The sequence below is a fragment of the Staurois parvus genome, unplaced genomic scaffold (assembly GCF_062004578.1).
Source record: "Staurois parvus isolate SC_StPar_1 unplaced genomic scaffold, SC_StPar_1.0 ptg000689l, whole genome shotgun sequence".
Classification (NCBI taxonomy): Eukaryota; Metazoa; Chordata; class Amphibia; order Anura; family Ranidae; genus Staurois; species Staurois parvus.
In genome coordinates, this window is record NW_028318485.1 from 2,484,646 (window position 1) to 2,490,645 (window position 6,000).

Genomic DNA, 6,000 nt, shown 5'->3' on the forward strand with positions numbered 1-6,000 from the left:
TTTTAAGCTCTTATGAGCAGGGCCCATTTAACCCTCTGTATTTTATTGTATTAACTGTACTGCCTCTCTTTAGATTGTAAAGCGCTGCACAAACTCTGGGTGCTACATAAATCCTGTATAATATTAACAATAATAATAGTGTCCCATTGTTGGTGTCAGTGGAAGGAATAGAGCTTCATCATTGGGGTCATAGTGAGTAATTGTGCCCCATCTTGGGTATTGGGTGAAGAATAGTGCCCCATCTTGGAGCCGGGGGAGGAATAGTGCCCCAACATTAGTGTCAGTGGTGTCAGTGGAAGGAATAGTGCCCCATAATTAGTGTCGGTGGGAAGAATAGTTCTCCATTGTTAGTGTCATTGGGAGGAATAGTGCCCCATCTTTGGTATCAGTAGAAAAATTGTGCTTCATCATTGGTGTTAGTGGAAGGAATAGTGCTCCATAATTGGTGTCACTGGAATAGTGCACCATTGTTGGTGTCAGTGGGAGGAATAGTGCCCCTTCATTGATGTCTGTGGTGTCAGTGGAAGTAAGAGTGCCCTATCATTGGTATCAATGGAAGGAATAGTGACCCATCTTGGTGTCAGTGGGAGAAATAGTGCCCCATCATTGGTATCAGTAGAAAGATTGTGCTTCATCATTGGTGTTAGTAGAAGGAATAGTGCTCCATAATTGGTGTCACTGGGAGGAATAGCGCACCATTGTTGGTGTCAGTGGGAGGAATAGTGCCCCTTCATTGATGTCCGTGGTGTCAGTGGAAGTAAGAGTGCCCTATCATTGGTATCAATGGGAGGGATAGTGACCCATCTTGGTGTCAGTGGGAGGAATAGTGCCCGATCATTGGTTTTAGAAGAAGGAATAGTGCCCTGTTGTTGATATCAGGGGCAGGAACTATGCCCACCAGGGGCAGACTGACAACTCATGGGGCCCCCGGGCAATAGAGGAACATGGGGCCCCTGTGTCCTTGCCCACACTCAAACCAAACCCAAAAAAGCCTATGAGAGGTACCAAGGGCATCTCATGGGGCCCCCTACTGACCCTGGGCCCTCAGGTAGTGCCCGAGTGCTTGAATTGTTAGTCTGCCCCTGATACCCACTATTGCTGACATTGGGGGTAATAATGCCCCAAGGACCAGATAAATGCAAGCATCTGGCCCTCAGGCAGCAGTTTGAAGATCACTGACTATACAATGAGGATTCAACCATTTTAAAACACATTAAAGATACAATGAGAATGGGATGGCGGTTGGAGAAATTATGGACGGACAATTTTTTTGGTTCATACAACAAAGATTTAACTTTTCTAAGATACAACACCGTTACAAGACTAAGATGGTGATCCCATAGATTGGGTAGACTATAGACTTGACAATTTTTTAGTTGACAGATTCAACCATTTTAAGATACAACAGTGATGGAATGAAGATTCAATCTCTGCAGACAATTATCACAAGGTAACAGGTTTTTTAAAAAATACACATGGCCACCATTTGAAAATTCGATTGTTTCCCTGAATATTGCTCCCGGCTGCCATTGTCTGTGCAAGTTATGAAGCCAAATTTGTCACAGTAACTCCAGAGCCCCCGCCCTCTCTGTGATTGATATAATTTGTCATTCAGGACCATCCTGGAAAGTCAGGGATCAGGTGCAGGGATATCCCCACTGGGGACTGAAGCCAGCCATACATGTGACAACTGGATCGATCGTAGTTTTGGTTCACTTTTTTTAGTTAAAATTGTCAAATGGCCATAAACATTAAATGATGGTTTTGGTCGATTACAATAAAGAAGGAATCAACATTGCCTTGATCAAAACTTTGATGAAATTGCCAAAGTTTTTGTCTCTTTTTTTAATACCCTGTATTGCAGCTTTCATTTTATTTCCCAATTCAATCTATCTAATTTAGGTGGTCAATCATGGTCAACTCATGGGTGGTAGATTGCTTGGTGTTGGGCAACCAGTTTTGATCGTAGGCTAGATTTCCTGTCGATCAAAAGTGGTTGAAATTGCCTGAAAAAAATGATATAGGAAATACGTAGGTGGGTGGGTTAGATCATCTGCACCCAGCCATAATGGAAATATTGTTTAGAGTGGAGTGACCGTCTAGTACACCACCCAACCATTCTAGAACTCGTCAAATAAAAACAGAACTTATAACTGCCAACCAACTGCCACAACACTTTAATAATCCATAACCACAGAGTGACACGTTATACTGTGAAATCAATCTGCCTGTGTACTAGCGGTGTACAGCTCCACTACGTGCCATCTGCATGCCAGCCGTGACATACACACGCTACCATCGTACGCCAAACCGATGTCATACATGAAGAGCAATTTCTGTTACATTATTGGGTGTTAATGAAAAACATACGGGAGGGGTGTAATTATCTGTCCATCACTCGCTGCAGGTGTGTGCAAGTATACAGGGTGTGCTGGATCATCATACAGGTATACAATGCAAGATGTCATTAGAAAATGATAGACGTACATGTATAGACTCCTCACCTTCCAAATAATGCCCCTGCACAAAGAGCACTAGGTCCTACTCATAGATAATACCTGACCCCCCCCCCCCATCCCTTCACAAACACAACTAGATCCCCTGTATCCCCCTTCACAAATAATGATCTCCCCTCCCAGATAATATCACATTTCTGTATCTACAGTCCAAGATACCACCAGAGGTCCTGCACACTCCCACTATAGGATAACACCAAAACCCATGTAGTCCTTATTCCTAGATCCCTATATGTGCAAATCCCAGATAACGCCAGGACCAGGGGCAGACTGACCATTTGGAAACTCGGGCACTGCCCGAGGGCCCGGGGTCAGTAGGGGGCCCCATGAGATGCCCCTGGTACCTTTTTCATAGGCTTTTTTGAGTTTGGGCAAGGACACAGGGGCCCCATGATCCCCTATTGCCCGGGGGCCCCATGAGTTGTCAGTCCGCCCCTGGCCAGGACCCCTGTATCCCCCACTCCTGGATAAATACAAGACCTTATAACCCCCCCCCCCCAAATCTAGGTAACACCTGACCCCCTCTAACCCCAAATTCTGAATAACACCAGATCCCCTATAAACCCCAATCCCAGACAACACCAGATGCTCTATGTCCTCACTCTAAAACCAGACTCCCTGCATCTACCCACTCCTAGATGACACCAGAGCCACTACACCCCCCCCCCATTCCTAGATGACACCAGAGCCACTACACCCCCCCCCCCCCCATTCCTAGATGACGCCAGAGCCACTAAACCCTCCATTCCTACATGAGACCAGGGCAACTACACCCCCCATTCCTAGATGACACCAGAGCCACTACACCCCCCCCCCCCATTCCTAGATGACACCAGAGCCACTACACTCTCCATTCCTACATGAGACCAGGGCAACTACACCCCCCATTCCTAGATGACACCAGAGCCACTACACCCCCCCCATTCCTAGATGACACCAGAGCCACTGCACCCCCCCATTCCTAAATGACACCAGGGCCACTACACCCCCCATTCCTAGATGAGACCAGAGCCAATACACCCCCCATTCCTAGATGACACCAGAGCCACTACACCCCCCATTCCAAGATGACACCAGAGCCACTACACCCCCCACTCATAGATGACACCAGAGGCACTACACCCCCCACTCCTAGATGACAACAGAGCCACTACACCCCCATTACTAGATGACACCAGAGCCACTACACCCCCCAATTCCTAGATGACACCAGAGGCACAACACCCCCATTCCTAGATGACACCAGAGCCACTACACCCCCCATTACTAGATGACACCAGAACCACTACACCCCCCCCATTCCTAGATGACACCAGAACTACTTGATGACCAGTGGTGTATTTAGGTTTTGTGCTGCCCCAGGCAACACAAAAATCACCCCCCCCCCCACGGAGAGACCCTGACACTGACCAACACCCCCCTCCCCCACGAAGGGTTCCTGACATTGACCAACAACACCAGAGCCCCCTCCCCCCCACCCGAGAGAGCCTTCCACTACCACCGCCCCCCATACACTGGCAACTCCCCCCACCCTGACGAGAGAGAAGCTTACACCATCAAGCAGCCCACAGCCTCTCTCAGATCCCACCTGGTCCCCATGCTGTGTGTGTCTCTTCTTCCACCCTGTCTTTAGGGGGGCAGTGCTGCCCCCCTGAAAAATGCTGCTGCCCCCTGAAATATGCTGCCCTAGGCAAATGCCTTGTTTGCCTTGTGGTAAATACGCCCCTGTAGATGACACCAGAGCCACTATACCCCCATTTCTAGGTAACACCAGAACCACCATACTCCCCCCCCCCCACTCCTAGATAGCACCAGACCCCTGTATCTGCCACTCCTCGATAAAAGCAGACCTCATATACCCCCACATTCCTAGGTAACACAGAACCCCTCTAACCCCCAAATCTAGATAACACTAAATCCCCTATACCCCCCCCCCACTCCTAGATAACACCAGACCCCCGTATCCACCACTCCTGGATAAAACTGAACCCCATAGCCCCCTATGAACTAATACCAGACCCCCTATGCCCTCACTCTTAGAAAAAACAGACTCCCAGCATACCCCCACTCTAGGTAACACCAGACCCCCTGCCCTCCACTCCTTGATAACACCAGACCCCCTGCCCTCCACTCCTTGATAACACCAGGTCCACTATAGCCCCCACTCCTAGATAACACCAGGTCCACTATAGCCCCCACTCCTAGATAGCACCAGGTCCACTATATCCCCCACACTTCTAGATAACACCAGGTCCACTATAGCCCCCACTCCTAGATAACACCAGGTCCACTATAGCCCCCACTCCTAGATAACACCAGGTCCACTATAGCCCCCACTCCTAGATAACACCAGGTCCACTATATCCCCCACTCCTAGATAACACCAGGTCCACTATATCCCCCACTCCTAGATAACACCAGGTCCACTATAGCCCCCACTCCTAGATAACACCAGGTCCACTATATCCCCCACTCCTAGATAACACCAGGTCCACTATATCCCCCACTCCTAGATAACACCAGGTCCACTATAGCCCCCACTCCTAGATAACACCAGGTCCACTATATCCCCCACTCCTAGATAACACCAGACCTCTTACCACACTCCCCCTTCCACTTCTAGTAGTAGCAGACCCTCATGGCCCCCCATTCCTAGATGACATCAGACCCCCTGTATCATCCACTCCTGGATAACAGCAGACCCCCCATATCCCACACCAGACCCCCAGTCCTCCTCCTCTAGACAGTACCCGGCTCCTTGTACTCCTGCAGATAGTATGAGTTCTCCTCCTGTCCCAGTCACCTCCAGCCCCGCACAGTCCCCTATCTGTGTCACTGCCCCATTCCCGGATCAAAGACCCCCATTCTCAGAATCAGAGCCCCCTATGACTGCAGTCAGAGCCCCCCATATTAGCGGAGTCTGTGGCCGGTGTCTCACCTGCTCTCCGGGCGGTGTCGGTGCGGAGAGTGATGGCAGGGATCGGGACTGGTCGGGGAGGGAGGAGGAGGAGGTGACACCTGAGCTGGTCTCACCGGTTCCAGGACTGGGAGGGAGGAGGAGGGAGTGTGGATGAGAGCCATGAATGTCCCTGCTGTCCTCTGCTGCCCGCCTGTCATCACCGACCCACCCGACTCACTGACTGCATACACTCCACTGCATACTCCCCACTGCATACACCCCACTGCACACACCCCACTGCACACACCCCACTATATACACTCCACTGCACACACCCCACTATATACACCCCATTATATACACCCCGCTGCATACACCCCCCTGCATACTCCCCACATTCACTCCACTGCACACACCCCACTATATACACCCCATTATATACACCCCACTGCATACTCCCCACATACACTCCACTGCACACACCCCACTGCACACACCCCACTATATACACCCCATTATATACACCCCACTGCACACACCCCACTGCATACTCCCCACATACACTCCACTGCACACACCCCACTA

At 50.0% G+C, this 6,000-nt stretch overlaps 1 protein-coding gene across 1 annotated transcript in view; it reads right to left on the reverse strand.

Moving 5' to 3' along the window:
* PALM3 (paralemmin 3) overlaps positions 1 to 5,550 on the reverse strand; it is a 74,029-nt gene extending 68,479 nt beyond the window's left edge. The window contains exon 1 of the mRNA XM_089652650.1: positions 5,455 to 5,550. The gene's annotated coding sequence lies outside the window, so the exon portion shown is untranslated. The remainder of the gene's footprint in view (positions 1 to 5,454) is intronic.
* Positions 5,551 to 6,000: the final 450 nt, after the last annotated feature.